Source organism: Schistocerca nitens, chromosome 1 (assembly GCF_023898315.1).
Source record: "Schistocerca nitens isolate TAMUIC-IGC-003100 chromosome 1, iqSchNite1.1, whole genome shotgun sequence".
NCBI lineage: Eukaryota > Metazoa > Arthropoda > Insecta > Orthoptera > Acrididae > Schistocerca > Schistocerca nitens.
In genome coordinates, this window is record NC_064614.1 from 1,098,392,798 (window position 1) to 1,098,413,249 (window position 20,452).

The following is a 20,452-nucleotide window of genomic DNA, read 5'->3' on the forward strand; positions in this document are numbered from 1 at the left end:
GAAACAACCTTCGATTATCAAGGGTGATAAATGCAGTGGAGAGAGCAGATAGGTGGAAAGAGCACATTGAAGGTCTCTATGTGGGGGAAGACTTGTCCGATGACGTGATAGGAGAATAAACAGGAGTCTGTAGAAGAGATAGGGAATCCAGTTTTAGAATCGGAATTTGAAACAGCTTTGCAAGACTTAAGATCAATTAAGGCATAAGGGATATACAACATTATAAAATCATTGGGGAAAGAGGTAACAAAACGATTATTCACGGTGGTGTATAGAATACTTGAGTCTGGTGATATCCTGTCACACTTTCGGAAAAACCTCATCCACACAATTCTGAAGATTGCAAGAGACGAGAAGTGCGAGAATTATCGCACAGTCAGCTTAACAGTTCCTGCGTTCAAGTTGCTGACAAGAATAATGTATGGAAGAATGGAAAAGAAAATTGATGTGTTAGATGAGAATCAGTTTGGCAGTAGGAAAAGTAAAGCCACCAGAGGCAGTTCTGGTGTTGCGGTTGATAATGGAAGCAAGACACGTTCATAGGATTTCTCGACCTGGAAGAAGCCTTCGACAATGTCAAATGGTGCAAGATGTTCGAAATTCTGAGAAAAAGAGGGCTAAGCCGTAGAGAAAAACTTGTAATATGTAATATGTAGAAGAGGAAAGAGGGGAAAAACAAAGTGGAACACAAAGTACGAAATGCTCGGATTGAAAAGAGTGTAAGACAGGGGATCAATTCGAAGTCTTTCGCGCTATTGTGCTGTCTATACACCGAAGAAGCATTAACGGAAATAAAAGAAAGGTTCAAGAGTGGGAATAAAATTCAGGATAAAAGGATACAATGATATCTTGTCATCCTCTGTAAAAATGAAGAGGCATTACGGGATCTGTTGAAAGAAATGAACAGTCTAATGGGTATAGAATATGGATTGCGAGTAAATCGAAGAAAGGCGAAAGTAATGAGCGAGAAACATCAGGATTGGTAATCACGAAGTAGACGAACTTAATGAATTCTGCTACCTAGGCAGCAAAACAACACATGACGGGCGGATCAAAGGGGGCATATTAACCAGACAAGCACTGGCAAAAAGAGCATTCCTGGCCAAGAGAAGTCTACTAGTATCGAACATAGACCTTAAACTGCGGAAGATATTACTTAGAGCGTACGTTTTGAGCACAGCATTGTATGGTACTGAAACGTGGGCTGCGGGGAAACTGGAACAGAAGAAAATCTAAGTCTCTGAGACAGGGTGATACAGGAGAACGTTGAAATTAGGTGGACTGACAAGGTAAAGAATGAGGATGTTCTCCACAGAATCAGTGAGAAAAGAAATATATGGAAAACAGTGACAAGAAGAATGGAACAATGTTAGGACATTGTTAATACATCACGAAACAACGTCCATGTAGCGTAGAGGGTAAAAACTGTAGAGGAAGACAGAGACCGGAATACATCCAGCAAATAATTGAGGACGTAGACTGAAAGTGAAAGTCTGAGATGAAGGGGTTGGCACAGGAGATGAATTCGTGGCTGGCCGCATCAAAACAGGTAGAAGACTGAAACTTCCTGGCAGATTAAAACTGTGTGCCGGACCGAGACTCTAGCTCGGGACCTTTGCCTTTCGCGGGCTAGTGCTCTATCAACTGAGCTACCCAAGTACGACTTACGCCCCGTCCTCACAGCTTTACTTCCGCCAGTACCTCGTCTCCTACCTTCCAAACTTAACAGAAGCTCTTCTGCCAACCTTGCAAGACTAGCACTTCTGAAAGAAAGGATATTACGGAGACATGGCTTAGCCACAGCCTGGGGGATGTTTCCAGAATGAGATTTTCACTCTGCAGCGGAGTGTGCGCTGATATGGAACTTCCTGGCAGTGTAAAACCGTGTGCCGGACCGAGACTCGAACTCGGGACCTTTGCCTTTTGCGGGCAAGTGCTCTTGAGCAGAGTGTAAATCTCATTCTCAGTTAGAAGACTGATGACTAAAGGTGGACCAGTACGTTATTAAGGAGGTAGCCATAACGTTTTTACCCAGCAGCGTATGTACAATTATCACAGGACAGCATTATAGTGAGGCACGCCCATCTATTCCTGTATTCTACTGCTATATTAAACAAATAGTATAACGAAGATTTTATGTAACAGTGGAATCCAAGAATTCAATCATGAACGCTTTAAACAACTCTTAGAGCAGTTCAGGATGGTGAATTTGCCTTACTGAGAGTGTGGAGAGCAATACGAGGTTACCAAACTGCGCTCATCTGACAGCGACGGATACTTACAGCGGACATCCTATTCCGTCAGTTGCTGAACTAAGGATACAGGGAACCTCGCTTATCGCGTTGCTTCTGCTGCGGCTGACGCCACGGCCTTCAAACTACTATCAAACTTCCTTATTGCAGAGGGCGTGGAGGCAGAGCAATAGATGGCCCAACCAAGCCTAAATGGAAATCTATGTAAGGACCTATTAGAGGTAATTAGAATTTTTCCGTCCCAGCATGTCCTAAGGAACAGGCACTCCGGCGACTGCAACATTTATGAAATGCGCGAAATGTATTTGTAGTTAGAATATGGACGACCTTGAAATGCATAATGGAATGACGACTTTGGTAATTCGGGGCGGACCGGGACTCGAACCTCGATTTCGCGCTCGCCGTGAGTGGTCGCCTTAACCACTTCGGCCACCCGAACTCGCTTCATTGCCGGGCTCAACCTTCCGTAAGTCGTTGCCCAAGCGTCTGCAACCTGCGACCATACATTCATTATGTATTTTCCCATACATGGGATAGCCGAAGCTATTAAGGCGACCACTCGCGACAAGTAGAAAATCTCGGTTCGAGTTCTGGCCTGGCACAAATTTTCAATGTCTTCTTTCCATTACACAGCTGAAGATTGACCATATTCGCAACTGCGAATACATTTCATGAATTACAAGTAAACTCCGTTTTGCGATATGTTTGAGGGAAGTGCTGCTGTGATAGTTCAAATAACGTTCATCGAGTTGCACAGCTGAATCTTGTTCAAATTAACAAGAACCCACCACAGCAGTGTTGATACACATTTATTAATCTCGACCAGTTTCGTTCGGAAGAGCATCATGAGATTCCACTGCCAACAGTTTTCTTAAGATATCGCGCAGAGTTGTACCATTATGATGACCTAAGAGGTCTGGCTATCTTATGTAACGTTAAAGGCAAATTCCGGAACATGACGATCATATTAACTCTCTGTCGACCACCTGGCAGAAGTACAGTCAGCAATGAGGGTGGGCAACTTAGCATGCTGTGTGCACGTAGCTAATTAATGTTCAAAATGGTTCAAATGGCTCTGAGTACTATGGGACTTAGCTTCTGAGGTCATCAGTCCCCTAGAACTTAGAACTACACATCCATGCCCGAGGCAGGAATCGAACCTGTGACCGTAGCGGTCGCGCGGTTCCAGACTGTAGCGCCTAGAACCGCTCAGCCACCCCGGCCGGGTAATTAATGTTAACAAGTCAAATACTTATATTAGACTCATTGCAAAATCCTCACTGGGATACGTCGCAGAATAAAAATTTCGTCTGAAAAAAATTACATTGATCGTATAGATACTCGTCAAACAACTGTGGAGCGCAACACACTCTTAAAGCGAATGACTGACTGCGGAACGGATTTCCACTCTGCAGTGGAGTGCAAGCTACATCCTGGGAGATTGCAACTGAATGCAGGACCTAGACTCGAACTTGGGACCTTTTACCTCTCGCGGGGAAATTAGCGACCGAGCTACCCAACCACGACTCACGACCCCTCCTCACAGCTTTACTCCACCAGTACATCTCCCACCTTCCAAACGTCACCTAGGTTCTCCTGCATACCTTGCAGGACGAGCACTCCTGGAAGAAAGGAGGGTGCGAGGTGGGATATCGGCGGAAGCAAGAGGGCGGGTCGTCAGTCTCGCATCCTTAGACGGTACAGTACTTTCCCGCCTAAGGCGAAAGGTCCCAGCTTCGAGCCCCGTTCTGGCACACAGTTTCAATCTGCCATGAAGTTTCTGAATGACTGATATATTCAGGGATCATAACTGTAAGGGATAGTCAAATGAAAACGAGACAGATGGAACAAGGTAAGTAAACTGTTTATTATTTCAAAAGTAATCACCGTAACTCTTATCGCACTGTGAGACAAGGTGGTCAATGCCTTCAAGGCAAAACGTCTGCGGTTGCCTATGGAACCATGATTGTACCCAAGTTTGCACCACTTAGTCCGAAGCAAATCGGCTGCCACGAATGTCTTTCTTCTGGGTTCCAAAAATATGGAAATCGTATCTGGAGAGATCGGGACTGTATGGAGGATATGTACGGGGTTCCCAGCGAAACTTCTGCAGCGTAGTCGAAACTACCTTAGCATCATGTGGGCGGGCATTATCCTCAAAAGAATAATGGTGCCCGTCTACATTCATAGGCGTTTGGACATGATGGCACGATTCACCTTCTGCAAAGTGTCCATGCACCGCTGTGCGTAAACTATTGCGCGGTGTTCCAGAAACTAAACGAGCAGCGGACCGTACCAGTCAAAGAAAAAGGTCATCATGACTTTCCTTGACCTGTCTTACAATAGTGTAAATTTATCAACAGTTATGACGATTACTTTTGAAATAGTAAACAGTTTACTTACTTTTTTTCTATTGGTTCTCGTTTTCATTTGACTGTCCCATACGTTTGAACTACTAATATAGCAAGTGTCTCAATGAAACAACAGACCAGTGGGTAAAACAAACAGCTTCAACTGCGAAAATGATTACGCCAGAGATTATACTTGTGCTTTTGTCCTCAGTCTGGAGCACATCATTTTTCTTCCTGATCGTAGTTCCCGTTGGTAGGTGCTTCGTCTCCCAAGAAAGATGGTACAATCTGGTCAATCAGAAGGCGCCATTCCCCCACTCTTTGTTACCTTCCTACATTTATTTCCTTAATTACTGCAATTTTAATGATTAAATTACCTTAGTTGCGGTAACTTTCGATTTCAGCGTGTCAGAACCACATTGCATCTTCAGTCTGACTACTAGGTGAGTACCCGACTTTGCCTGTGTTTGTATATATTTGCAACCTTCCATCCATCTCCTGTTTCCAATTTTTTCCATCTCCTCCTTCCGCACCGCTCTCTGTCCATCTCCTCCAACCCCCTCTCTGTCCACTTCCTTCACCCTCCACCCCTTGTCCATCTGCCCCCACCCCTCTCCCTGTGCATCTCCTTCTGCATTACTCTTTGTCTATCTGCTGCTCCCCACTCTCTCTGTAAATCTGCTCTTCCTCTCTGTCTGTCCGTTCATTCCCCCTCTTTCCAGCTATATCTCCTACTCTGCCTTTCCATTTCCCCCCCTCCTTTCCTAATGTTCTTCTCCCTCCTCCCTCTCTCCAACTCCTTCTCTTTTCTTTCTTGGCTGTCTCTTCCTCTCCACTCTGTCTGTTTATCTCCTCCTTTTCTCTTTCTCTGTGCATTTCCTCTTCCCGCCGCTCTGCCCAACTCTTCTACTCTTCTCCATCCCATCTATCTGTCTACCACCCCTAACCCCCCCCCCCCCCCAGTTCCTGTCCATCTCCTCCTGAACCTCTCTCTGCGCATCTCTTACTACCTCTCTCCATCCATCTACTCCTCCCTCCTCTGTCATCCGCCCATTCTCTCCCTAAGTCCTCCCTCTCTATAAGTAGACCTCTTCCTCCCCTCTCACTTTGTCTATCTCCTCATCTCCCTGTCTCTGTCCATTCTTCCTTCCTCTCTCTGTGTATTACCTCCCCCCTACTCCTGGTCCAACTCCTCCTTCCTCTGTTACTGCTCATCTCCTCCTTCCCCCCCTCTCTCTGTGCAAATCCTCCTCTCCCCCTTATTTGCGTTTATTTCCTCCTTCCCCTCTCTGCCTGCCTGTCTTTTGTTGTTGATAATTCTTCTGGGTTATATGGCCGTGGTCCATGGAACTCAGCAGGACCAGCAGGACTCAGCAGGACCAGCCATACCTCTGAGAATGTCCAACGTAGTATTGGACGAAACGTTATGAATAGAAGAATTCCATGGACCACGGCCATATAACCCGGAACAATTATCAACAACAGTACCATCCGGTCGTGAAAGCCTTCATTGTACGTCTGTCTCTTCCTCTCTCTTTTCTCCCACCCCAATGAGCAGTTGCTGGTTCTTGCCCCACAATGTTTCTTTTCAGACAGTAAGAAATAAGACTACCAAACTTGGTTCAAATCGATCCAAGGGTTTAGGAGCATTTTTTTAAATCTAAATTCGCCTTGCAGTTTTCATGCCGCTCAATGTTTATGACGACATATATCCTAAACTATGCGTCGTACACTCATAAATTTTAGCAGGTACATTCAGCGGCATGTGTGGATACTGTCTGCGAAATGTGTTGCGAATAGAGTTAGTAGTAAAGAAGTAATAAATTTAAAACATCATACATGATGTGGCAGGTTTTCACGCATCTCAGCGTTAACGTCATATTTCCTGAATTTTTGCTGATACATTCAACGGTGGAGATGAATGCTATCAGCAAAATGGCCGGCAGATATAGTTAGTGATAAAGAAATAATAAATTAAAACGGCATGCCTAAAGCGGAATTTTTTAATTTCGTGAGAGTTGTCAGAGAGAAAAGGTTTCTTAAGGGTTTGAAATGATGTATGAAGTTTGTTGCAAGTCACTTAGTGCTCTCATTTTCAAATTCTGGAAGAATATAGTCTGGCTATTTGCACGTCGTGAGCTACGGTACTTATCCTGGTATTTGTGCATCGTGACCTATGCTATTTTTTCACCCTCGCCCACATGTCCCTCACAGACAGGTGGTCCTTACCCCCACAGCGACTGTTTCCAAACGGTATGTGACGTGTGTACCAAGTTTGGTTGAAATCGATACAATGATTTAGGATGTGATGTGGAAGTACATTCATACGTGTATATACAGGGTGAGTCGCGTAAGACGTAACACCCCCTTTATTCCGGGGGCGATTGCACGTATCGGCATACGGTTTTCGGCGAATCATAGCGGACTATGGGGCACATACGTTGGTACATGCACAATAATCACAACCTTTATATTGACTGAGATAATGCACATCACACATGACTGAGAACATGCAATAGCAACATGCGTTACATCACTATACGCGTCTTTTCCAGAACGTTCGAATGATGGTAAAAAAAGTATAGCGTCCCATTTCAAAAACATGTACTTGCCTCATTATCTCGGTCAATATAAATGTTGTGATTATTGTGCATGTTCCAAAGTATGTGCCCCACAGTCGGCTATGATTCGCTGAACACCGCTTGTCTATACGTGCAATCGCCAACGGAATAAAGCGGGTGTTACGTCTTACGTGACTCACCCTGTATACTTTCACACATATGTAAGTTCATGTATGGATTTGATCATCACTTTACGCATTGCCATCTGCTGTTTCCCACCTGTGGAGTGCTCTCACTTGGTGCCAGCAACTTCACCTTCGTTGAGGCACCGTTAGGAATGTGAAAGCGAGCGGCGATCTCACCCCTCCGGCTGGCCAGTCCCTACCGCCCTGTCTGGTGAAAGCCTCTGAATGCGTTCCCCGCGTCCGCAGAATAACATTTCCATTGCTCTGAATGCACCTGCATTAACCGTGTTAATGTGTGGTAGGTCACACTTTATTTAAAAAGTGCAACATTAAGAATTGTTGAATCAACTCTGGTGACCGTCCACACTCTAGTCATTTACATACACGCCGCAAGTGTGTACGTGTATGATGTTACACTTACATCTGGTGATGTCTTCTAGCTGCCGGCCGGTGTGGCCGAGCGGTTCTAGGCGCTTCAGTCTGGAACCGCGCGACCGCTACGGTCGCAGGTTCGAATCCTGCCTCGGGCATGAATGTGTGTGATGTCCTTAGGTTAGTTAGGTTTAAGTAGTTCTAAGTTCTAGCGGACTGATGACCTTAGAAGTTAAGTCCCATAGTGCTCAGAGCCATTTGAACCATTTTTGATGTCTTCTAGCTGCTTCACTTTACTTGTCTGGCAGTATATACAAACACCCCCAATTGAATAGTTCATTCATGTATCGCGAAGTATCCCTGCTATTCTGCTAGGATTAAGTGCATCTGACTCTGCGCCAAACCGGAGCTTATTAACGAATTTATGACAACGTGAAATATCAAAAGAAATTTGTGACTAGATTGAAGATTTTTTGGTTGAGATGATCCAGCAAGTTCCTTGGATGGAGAGTCATCGAAAGATGTAGAAATGGCTCTGAGCACTATGCGACTTAACTTCTGAGGTCATCAGTCGCCTAGAACTTGGAACTAATTAAATCTAACTAACCTAAGGACATCACACACATCCATGCCCGAGGCAGGATTCGAACCTGCGACCGTAGCGGTCGCTCGGCTCCTGAGTGTAGCGCCTAGAACCGCACGGCCACTCCGGCCGGCTACAGATGTAGAATTAACCTCAAACGTGCCATTGGGAAGTGTGTTGTGACCCCAGTTGTTTATGTCGTGACTTAATTATCTGGATAAATATATTAGCAGCAATCTCGGACTTTTCGTAGGAGATGCCGTTATTTATGATGAAGCGCTATCCGAAGAGCTGTACACGTATTCAGTTAGATCTTGAAAAGATTTCAAGCTGCTGCAACGATTGGCGATGCCTTAAATGTTCATGAATATATAGTGCAGCACCTCACAAAACGAAAAAAAAAAAGCCGTAGTAAGTGCCCTGTGACTACGATAGGAATGAGTCACAATTAGGATCAGTCAGCCAGTACAAACACTTGGATTAACAATGTGTAGGAAATGAAATGGATTAAACAAATAACCGAGCTGTAATCTTTGTACGGATCGCCGTTTTTCAAGTCTTAATACCACTCTTCGATAATATGTGACAGTTTGATTTTTTTTGGAACTTCAATGCAGAACAAAAATGTGTGTCGCACCGGGAGTCGAAGCAGGGATCTTTATCTTTCAGGATCAAGTGCTCCATTGACCGAGATATCCACAAACGACTCATGATCTGCCCTCACACCCTTACTTCCGCCAGTACCTTCTTCCCCTACCTTCCAAACTCCACAGACTTTCCTCTGCATACCTTGCGAAACTACACTGCTGGCCACCGTAAATGCAACACCAAGAAAGACAAGAGGTAGCACAACAAAATTTATTTTGTAGATAACATGTTGACCAAGTATCAAATGATTACGTTTACAGACGTCTGTGACATGTGGTTCCTGCCAGAATCAGTAGCCAGAGTAGCCGCCATTGTTGGAGATCACCACTGCTACACGTCTCGGCATTGAGTCAAAGAGACGCTGGATGTGTTCCTGGGGTACAGCAGCCCAAGCAGCTTCCACACGTTGCCAAAGATCATCTGGTGTGGCAGCTGGAGATGTAATCTGGGTCACTCGTTGAGCAACCATGGACCACATGTTTTCTATCGGCGAAAGATCCGGAGAGCGAGCCGGCCACGGAAGCGATTCAAACTGGTTATTGACCTTACCTTTGGACAATGCGTGCCACGTGTGGTCGCGCATTATCCTGTTGAAATATGGCTGTGGCCGAGCCCTGAAGGTAAGGAAGGACAACTGGCTCCAGCACCTCGGATATGTAGCGCCGGCTATTTAAAGTACCGGCAATGCGTACTAGAGGCGTGCGAGAGTAATATCCAATACCGCCCCATACCATAATACCCGGTGCAAGACCAGTGTGGCGGTGCATAATGCAGCTGTCCAGCATCCTCTCTCCACGGTGTCTCCACACTCGAATCCGACCATCGTGGTACTGCAGACAGAAGCGTGCCTCGTCAGTAAAGACAACGTCATTCCATTCTGCCGTCCACATCCGTCTGTCATCACACCATTGGCGACGGAGACGTCTGTGGTTCTGTGTCAATGGTAGACGAAGCAATGGACGTCTTGCGGACAGACCACTCTGCTGTAAACGGCGTCGAATGGTACGCGCAGACACTGGATGATGCGTTACAGACGCAATGTGCTGTGCTATGGTTCGGGCTGTCACTGAGCGATCCGTCACTGCCATGCGCACAATTTGCCTATCAGTACGTGCAGTGGTGCACCGAGGTGAATGCGATCGACCACGTCGGTCCGTCGTACCCTCCTGCATCCAACGGTCACATATCCGCATTACAGTTGTTTGGTTTCGTCCAACACGACTAGGGATTTCTCTGTATGATAATCCACATTCTCGGTAAGCCACTATCCTTCCTCTGTCGAACTCGGATACTTGATCAAAAGATGTTCGCTGTTGTCTACGAGGCATAACTGATCGTCTTGTGAAACAACCACAAGGTAAACACACGTGCCGAACGTACACTCGTCGAAATCGCCAAGCCTTAAATGGCACTATGAGGTGGCGCCACAGGCGCGCGTGATGTGCGTCTGCGCTGAAATTCTAATCAGTTGCATATCTCATCGCTGCAAACTCATGGTGTAAATTTCACTCGATTCGGATGCTTCCTTCAGGGTGTTGCATTTACGGTGGCCAGCAGTGTAGCACTCCCAGAAGTAAGGATACAGCAGCGAAATGGCTTAGCCACATCTAGCGGATTATTTCCAGGATGAATTTTAGCTTGGATAGCTCAGTCGGTACAGCATCTGAAACGCAAAGGTCCCTGTTTCGCGTTCCGGTGGGACACACTGTTTTGTTCTGCCAGGAAGTTGCAATAAAATAAAACTGTAACGTGTAGAAGAATCGTACTCGGATTTCAAAGATGGCGATATGTACAAAGATAATAGCCGGGACGTGAGTCATACCTTAATCAATCAAGTTACCTCTCAGAATGGAAATGTGCGGTTTCATCACATAATCTTAACAAGTCTCCGGCGCCAGATAGCATTCGGTACGGGCGTTGTCACGGCAGCGAGCTTAACCATTCCTGAATAGATAAGGTCATGTCACAATTTACAACGGACTGCTTACCAAATGTTAACACCTATTGTCTCGTGTGGAATGTACATCAAGTGGCCAACTTATATGTGAGGTCGTTGGATGCTGAAGCCTGAATTCTCCGCAGCTCGTGGTCGTGCGGTAGCGTTCTCGCTTCCCGCGCCCGGGTTCGATTCCCGGCGGGGTTAGGGATTTTCTCTGCCTCGTGATGACTGGGTGTTGTGTGATGTCCTTAGGTTAGTTAGGTTTAAGTAGTTCTACGTTCTAGGGGAGTGATGACCATAGATGTTAAGTCCCATAGTGCTCAGAGCCATTTGAACCATTTGAAGCCTGAATTTGTATCCGCACAGTTCTGGTACCAATGGATTCTGACGCCTGAAAGTCAGACCGGCGGCCATCTCACTCACAGTAGATCGGCAGTGTCCATAATGGCTCTGCGGAGGTGACTTTACTTCCATTTGTCAAACAGTTGTGGTCCCCCTGTGCAGTTGTTTACGTGTGTGGAAACGCTACCTCTGCGATTCAGCCTAGGCCATGTTGACCTCGGGAACCCGATTCCCTCGTGCTCTTCGATATGCTATAACCCATGCGTCATAAACCGATCACCACCCCACAGTCGGCGAACTCGCGAGTAATGCCATGTTCACTGCACACCTGTCTGTAACAGAGTGCTCACATATCGTGTCTCCACTTTTGCCATACGTTGCAATGCTGTAACATTCTGGCGTTGTACACGGCATATCTTCAAACGGGACAATGCTTCCCGGAAATTTCTGCCTTTCATTTGGGAATACAGAGGAACTTGACAGAAATGTGAATTTGATGTCGTGAAGCCTAGCGCACTGGATTTAACAGTCTGATCAAAACTGAGGAGGATATACACTATGTGATCAAAAGTATTCGGACACCTGACTGAACATGACTTACAAGTTTGTGGAGCCCTCATCGGTAATGCTGGAATTCAATATGGTGTTGGCCCACCCTTAGCCTTGATGACAGCTTCCACTCTCTCAGGCATACGTTCAATAAGGTGCTGGAAGGTTTTCTCGGGAATGGCAGCCCATTCTTCACGGAGTGCTGCACTAAAGAGAGGGATCGATGTCGGTCGGTGAGACCTGGCACGAAGTCGGCGTTCCAAAACATCCCAAAGTGTTCTATAGGATTCATGTAAGGACTCTGTGCAGGTCAGTCCATTACAGGGATGTTATTGGCGTGTAACCAGTCCGCCACAGGCCGTGCATTATGAACAGGTGTTGAAAGATGCAATCGCATCCCCAAATTGTTCTTCAATAGTGGGAAGCAAGAAGATGGTTAAAACATCAGTGTAGGCCTGTGATGTGATACTGCCACGCTAAACAAAAAGGAATACAAGCCCCCTCCATCAAAAACACGACCGCACCTGAACACCACCGCCTCCGAATTTTACTGTTGGCACTACACATGCTGGCAGATGACGTTCAGCGGGCATTCGCCATACCCACACCCTGCCATCGGATCGCCACATTGTGTACCGTGAATCGTCACTCCACACAACGTTTTTCCACTGTCCAATCGGCCAATGTTTACGCTCCTTACACCTAGTGAGGCGTCGTTTGGCATTTACGGGCGTTATGTGTGGCTTATGAGCAGTTGCTCGACCGTGAAATCCAAGTTTTCTTACCTCCCGCCTAGCTGTCGTAGTATTTTCAGTGTATCCTGATGCAGTTTGGAATTCCTGTGTGATGGTCTGGATATATGTGTGCCTATTACACATTACGAACTCTTCAATTGGCGGCGGTCTCTGTCAGTCAACAGACGAGGTCGGCCTGTACACATTTGCGCGGTACGTATTCCTTCATGTTTCCACTTCACTATCACATCGGAAACAGTGGACCTAGGGATGTTAAGGAGTCTGGAAAACTCGCGTACAGAGGTATGACGCAAGTGACACCCAATCATCTGACCACGTTCGAAGTCGGTGAATTCCGCGGAGCGCCCCATTCTGCTCTCTCACTGTGTCTAATGACTACTGAGGTCGCCGATATGGAGTATCTGGCAGTAGGTGGCAGCAAAATGCATCTAATATGAAAAACATATGTTTTTGGGTCGTCCTGATACTTTCGATCATATAGTGTATTACTCAAACTCATTATTAGGAGAAAAATTGAAATAATTTACACTGAAAAGCAATGCTTATGTAAGAGACTGTTAATGACAATTGAAGCTAAATATCTACAAGTAATTCCGTTTCTCGTGTAGCGCTGTATTCTTCGTGATAGTTCGAAAATGAAGGCAGCTTCGGACGCAAAAAGATGTACATACTTCCTATTAACATTTGCCATATTTCGAACAGCAGTTGTGAGTATAATAACGTAAATTAGAATGTATTGGATTCTGTATAGTACTGCAGACTGTCGATCTTGAATTACATCTTATTTTCTCGTGTACTGTGGTCAGCATAGGACTGTAATGTGTTGCAAGAACACTAAACAAAACCAGTAAATATATGGCGAAATTATTTCATTTTCAAAATTTTTCTTTTAAATGTCCAGTGTCAAGGTACGTAAACCAAAATCGTATTTCTGTTGTCGAACTTCTGCTACTCGCTCCATACTTTCAGAAATATCATTTGTACCCTATTTTTATTTTGCCATCCATATTTATTTCCTACAACTTAATCATCAAAGAGGTTGGGGAAATTATTGTGTGTCAGCAGTTTCTGGAATGTGCAGAAGAGGGCACATTTTTTGACATCTTTCATTCCCTACTCGTTATGCTAATGTTGGCACTGCAGTTTCTTTCAGAAAGTGTTTGCCTGACTTGAGTCTGGAGAGAGCATTGTCTCTGCTGGGCCATGGGGTATGCGGCCTGTTGGAAAGGCATCGGGGACGTTCTTCTTGACCATCAGCCAAGCCAGGTGCAGTGATTGTGGAGCTGGTAGTTGTATCTGTGTAGTAGAGTGTAGATTAGAATGCTAACCCGTGTGGTGTCTGTTTACGGATTTCAAAGTTTGCTGCATTAATGACCATACCACTCCAGGTGGAGTTTATAAAAACAGGTGCCTTCCAAAAATCTTCAGAGCAGTCCATTGTCCTATGGACTGACTTGACACACAAGCAGCAGTTGTGAAAATGCAGCCCAGTTATCAGATTTGGCAACAGGAAAGGAAATTTGCAGCGAGCCAGTTAAGTTTTCTATTTTGTTTAATAATTGTTCTAGGTTAAAGTTAACTGTAATGTGTTACAGAATAGCTCAGTTTCTGAAAAGGTAGTTGTCATGTGTGCTAATTTAGCTGAACCTGTTCACTGACATAATGACTAACTGGTCAAACTACTTGTTGTTTTTACTACTGAGGAATCGTTCAATTTAAAGAAAAAGATTTTAAGGTTATCACTTTTGTTAAGCCACCTAGTGACAGATGATGGATAGTAACTTTATTATTGCTATTTCTTAAAACGATTTTCATTTTCGTTTCCAGAGTTTAAAAGTGTAAAGGTAGCTTTATTTGAATGAGCTATTCTTTAAGTTGATAAAGAATTGCTTTAACTATAAAATATTTAAAGGCTGGCTGTTTTGCGGAATTAGAAAGTGGAAAGTACTGATTAACAAACCGATTGTCAAATTTATTGTTTCTATTTCTTGAAATTAAAAGAAAATTTTCCTTATGTTAATTAATTTTAAAAGGATTAAAAGGTTCCTGTACTTATACGTATTTTGTCAAATTAAATTTATTTGTCGAAATAAATTGGTCAAATTTTAGTTGTATGCTTTCCGCTCTAGTCACTAAACGAAATGGTCCAATAGCAGCAGGAAAGGTGGTAGCAGATTATGGTTGATTGGGTACAGAAGCACTCAATGAAAGTAAGCTAGGAATGTGGTTAACTATGTGGAGTGGATCTTCATTATTCCAGAATGCCTATGGAGGCTGTGAAGGATCTGGCTTGTTTAAGGAGAGGATAATTATGCTAAGAATTACATAGAAGAGGGATAGAACCACAGGGAACTGTGGCAGAGCTGATTGCACGATTTTGGCAAAATATGCAATGCTTTGCAGTATGGAAGATATCTCATGGAAATGAGGTAAGTTTACTACAGCTGCTGCTGGTACTTTGGTTGCTCTGGAAGAGATGATGGAAAACGTGGAAGGAAATTATAGTTCTCCACCTACAGGTAACAAAATAGGAAGATTATAGGCTAGATGTGCTCATTACATACAGGGCTATTACAAATGATTGAAGCGATTTCATAAATTCACTGTAGCTCCATTCATTGACATATGGTCACGGCACACTACAGATACGTAGAAAACCTCATAAAGTTCTGTTCGGCTGAAGCCGCACTTCAGGTTTCTGCCGCCAGAGCGCTCGAGAGCGCAGTGAGACAAAATGGGAACAGGAGCCGAGAAAGCGTATGTCGTGCTTGAAATGCACTCACATCAGTCAGTCATAACAGTGCAACGACACTTCAGGACTAAGTTCAACAAAGATCCACCAACTGCTAACTCCATTCGGCGATGGTATGCGCAGTTTAAAGCTTCTAGATGCCTCTGTAAGGGGAAATCAACGGGTCGGCCTGCAGTGAGCGAAGAAACGGTTGAATGCGTGCGGGCAAGTTTCACGCGTAGCCCGCGGAAGTCGACGAATAAAGCAAGCAGAGAGCTAAACGTACCACAGCCAACGCTTTGGAAAATCTTACGGAAAAGGCTAAAGCAGAAGCCTTACCGTTTACAATTGCTACAAGCCCTGACACCCGATGACAAAGTCAAACGCTTTGAGTTTTCGGCGCGGTGGAGATCATGATCAGCAATTCATGTCATGGCCTCCACGCTCTCCCGACTTAACCCAGTGCGATTTCTTTCTGTGGGGTTATGTGAAAGATTCAGTGTTTAAACCTCCTCTACCAAGAAACGTGCCAGAACTGCGAGCTCGCATCAACGATGCTTTCGAACTCATTGATGGGGACATGCTGCGCCGAGTGTGGGAGGAACTTGATTATCGGCTTGATGTCTGCCGAATCACTAGAGGGGCACATATCGAACATTTGTGAATGCCTAAAAAAACTTTTTGAGTTTTTGTATGTGTGTGCAAAGCATTGAGAAAATATCTCAAATAATAAAGTTATTGTAGAGCTGTGAAATCGCTTCAATCATTTGTAATAACCCTGTACAATGATAAAAAGTCTTGGAGTGTGTGATCAAGGGGAGAGAGAACATATAAAAGGATACATAAAAGGTGTGGATGACTGGCTCTGTATAACTGGCAGAGTAATATGCGAGCCTATGAGTATAGTGGGGCAGGTTGAGAGTTGTTATCTGGTGGGGTGTAAGATCCCATATACCTTGTTCATGGAATTTCCTAACCTATTGCAAGGGTATTTGGCAGAGTACATCGATCTATCATTAAATTCACTGAAAAAGTATTCGCTTCCTATTTCCTACTGGATTTTCAACAGAAAGCCCAGGTGACAGAGATTAAAGATCTACGTATTGAAGTTAGTAGCTGCTAAAGTAAATGGGGATTTCTTGGAAAGTGTTTAGAGATAATGAAAAAGTGAGTAAAAAAATCACTTTAGAGCAGAAATAAGGCGAATCATCCTCCCTTAGACATTGCAGGAACTCATTTACAATGAATGTGGGATTCAACAAACTTATCATGAAGTTATTATTTCATATGTGGAGAGAGTCAGGGAAAGTACATTAGCTTTACGTTTGCGATCGCCTTCCTGAAAAATATAGTTCAACACATCCTCCGTGGGTTAAAGCCCAGAGACAAGCAAAGAAAAGTATTTTGTAAAACCTCTGTGGCCCTAGCTAGCATAATAGGAGGAGATGTTGAGAAATGTGCAAGGAATAGGATATGTATGTTTAAGGATTAAGGACATGTATTTTTTGGGAAGGAAAAAATATATAAGATGGGGGAAGTCAGAAAGGGAAATTTTTCAGTTGTGGTAATACGGGCCATCAGTATAGAGGGAGCCCTATCTCAGAAGAAAGGGGAAAAAGGAATAACGTATTGTGATTGAGGTGAAGTGGGGTATGTAATTAGGACTGCCCAAAGAATGGAGTGGATTGGGAGATTTAAAAATTACTGCAATAGAAGGAGGGTGAAGGAAAGGCAACTTGTAGAATAAGGACAGGCGAGCTACTGAATTTACCTTTTGTTTGTTGTACTGTTAACAATAAATCATTCTGTGCCTTGATTCTGAAAGTGCTATTTTGGTCATGAATTACGACTAATTCTGTGCCAATAAAGCCGATTGTGAACAACCTGCTAATCAATGTAGTTTCGGAGAAAAGGGGTGGTTCCAGTAAAAATTCGTAAAGGAAGATTTACCAGGAAGAGTAGTGCTTGTGTCATCATAATTTGCCAAGTAATTGTACTTTGGATTCTAGCTCTGAAGCCACAGTTGGCACGGCTACTAATTGGCGGAAGCAAAAGATTTCATTTAAGCTCAAGTCACAACAGATTTTTTTCGTTTTGCAACCGTAAGGAATTCTAGGAGAAAGTGAAGATGAAGAAAATGCGCTAGACCATCAGTTAGGGGAGACCTAAATATAAAAACTTAAGCGAAAATAAATGGTTGTTTCTGAGTTTTGGAATGTGTTTACCCCCCAAGTTAGGGTTAACCAAATTATTGGAATATAATTTGAGTTGACTGATAACATTCCAGAGGAAACATCACCCTCTGCTTTACAGAATGTTAGAACAAGGGATGATCTGTCATTCAAAATCTCCTTAAGCACCACCCAAATTCCTGTTATCCAATGACAATGGGGAAAAGAAACTGATCAATTATTAGAAGGACTTGAATAAGAAGACTGTTTCATATTGAGTACCTCTACTGGACCTGCATTCCTGTTTTGATGATTTCATGGAGGAAGGATATGAATCACATTAGATTTGAATCAGGCTATAATCAGATTCCTCTGTCTGAAAGTTCTAAACCGGTCGATGCGTTTTACGACCAATTGAAACTAACCTGAATTCAATTACGTTCCTTATGGATAATTCATGGGTATGACTGTACTTTCTCAGTTGACGTATAGTACATTTTCTGCACATTAAGTTCCGATTTCCAGAATAAGATTTTCACTCTGCAGCGGAGTGTACGCTGATATGAAACTTTCTGGTAGATTAAAACTGTGTGCCGGACCGAGACTCGAACTCGGGACCTTTGCCTTTCGCGGGCAAGTGCTCTACCAACTGAGCTATCCAAGCACGACTCACAACCCATCCTCACAGCACAAGGTGCTTGAAGAATTGCAGCTGTGAGGACAGGTTGTGAGTCGTGCTTGGGTAGCTCAGTTGGTAGAGCATAAAAGTACAACTGATGTTTGACCAATTTATTTCGACAAATGAATGTAATTTGTCAAAAACACACAAAACACAGCAACCTTGTAAGGCTTTTTAAAACTGAGTATACTAGACGAATATTTTTATCTCAGCACTCAGTTTTATAAAGTTTGAGGATTGCCTGATTTGTGCTTATTGTTGTTTCTGTTGGTAAGGATCTGTTTTAACTGTAAACGGTTTTAAGGCTGGTTGCTGCATTTGCATGTGTTTCGTCGAATTAATTTATTTGTCAAAATAAATTGGTGAGATTGCTGTTGTACGTTTTTCGTTCCAGTTCAACCCACAGCATCGAGAAAAAGATACCATAGCGCCACACTGTGAGAGTCGGTTGGGCTGTTGTACAGCTAGACATCCCAGAAAGATGATAGTAGGGCAAAGTTCTCCCAATTCTGAATATTTGAGAAGAGATTTCCATTTCTAGCATTTGCCTGAAAACCAACAGGAATTTCCCAAAACTTTTCGTGAGAAGTGGAGAATCGAAACAATTTAAATTAATTTCTGGGTCAATGTTGGCAATTGTCACAAACAAAATGAAAATTATTTATGTATGTACAGAGGTACATGTTTGTATGTATGTATTTAAGTAAGTGCTGTGTTTGTGTGTAATGTTTGTGTGTGAGGTCTTGCTGAAGTATGTTAACCAATGTTGTGTTCAGTCCGCTGAACAGTATGACCTGTATTCCATGCCATGATGGAAACATAGATGCTGTGAGTGACCTTTTATCGTTGACAACAATGTAACATCTGTGTGACTTCGTTACTTCTTCAACAGTCCATTGCTTTCCTGATGAAGACAATGGTGTGGAAACTCGGATTTCCACAGAGAACTCACGTGACAAGTGCTGCTAGAACAGTTAACACAACAAATTCATCGCGAAGGACTTAGTGGTTATGTTTTTTTCGTTAATTTTACCACAGATCACTTATACCAAAATATTCAGAAAATATCCTTGAACTGCGCCCAACATTTTGTCGATGGAATTCGAGTTTTCCCCGTCTACTCACGTGAACGCTGCAACATACAGATGTACACTATCTAATCAAAAGTATTCAGACACCTATTAGTAAACATTAGTGTGGAGAGTGTTCATCCTTCGCCTCTGCGATGACTTGATCTCTGCTTGGAACACTTTCAATGAAGTGTTTGAACATCTGTGGAGGAGAGGCTGCCCATTATACTAAAGAGACACAACCAGAGAAAGTAGGAAATTGGACTCTGGGGTGGAGTCAAGTCTACGCTGTAACTCATCCCAATGGTGTTTAACTGGGTTCGGGTCGTGACTTTGGGCAGGCCGTTTCATTTAAGGAGCATTATTGTTCACTAATTGCCTCACATACGCTGCTTTGTGGTGGGGTGCATTGTCGCACTGATACAATGATCATCTCCAAACTGTTCCTCTACAGCACGAAGTACACAACGCTGTGAAATGTGTTCTTATGCCTCCGCAATTAGCGTTTCATTAAACGCAATAATGGCACCACATCTTAACTTCGAAAAACATCCCCATACGGTAACACATCTTCTGTACTTCAGTGTTAACTCTAAAGAGGATGGCAGGTAACGTTATCCAGGCAGTGGTGGTAGTGGTAAGTCACTGTGATACTAAACTGCTGAAGTCATTGGTCCCTAGCCTTACACACTACTTAATCTACGACGGTAATCCCAAAAGTAAAGTCTCCTATTTTTTATAAGTACATAGACCTGTTTATTTCTACAGTGGTTTACACCAGTTCGCAGCTTGAACATTTAGCTATTTTTTGGCATAATCACCATTTCTGTCGATGCATTTTTGTAGACGCTGTGGCAGTTTTTGTATGCCCATGTCATACCAGTTCACCGCCATGCTGTTCAGAAAGTTATGAACCTGTTCTTCCACCTCGTCGTCGGAGCTGAATCGCATCGGGCCAAATGTTCTTTTAACTTTGGGAACAGGTGACAGTCACAGGGCGCCAAGTCAGGACTATAGGGTGGGTGGGTGATTATGTTCCACTGAAAATGTTGCAGGAGGGCAACGGTTTGCCGAGCGATGTGTGGGCGAGCGTTGTGCATGGAGAATGTGTACGCCCTTGCTCAACATTCCTCTTTTCGGGTTCTGAATTGCCCGCTTGAGGTTTTTCAGAGTCTCACAGTACCTGTCAGCGTTAATTGTGGTCCCAGTGGGCATGAAGTCGACCAGAAATACCCCTTTCCGATCCCAAAAAACGGTTGTCATG

General features: G+C 43.8%; 1 non-coding gene across 1 annotated transcript; it reads right to left on the reverse strand.

Annotated features, from left to right (window-relative positions):
• Positions 1–18,029: 18,029 nt before the first annotated feature.
• On the reverse strand, positions 18,030–18,104 carry Trnas-cga (transfer RNA serine (anticodon CGA)). The gene has a single exon. It is a non-coding gene; the product is annotated as a tRNA-Ser (tRNA).
• Positions 18,105–20,452: the final 2,348 nt, after the last annotated feature.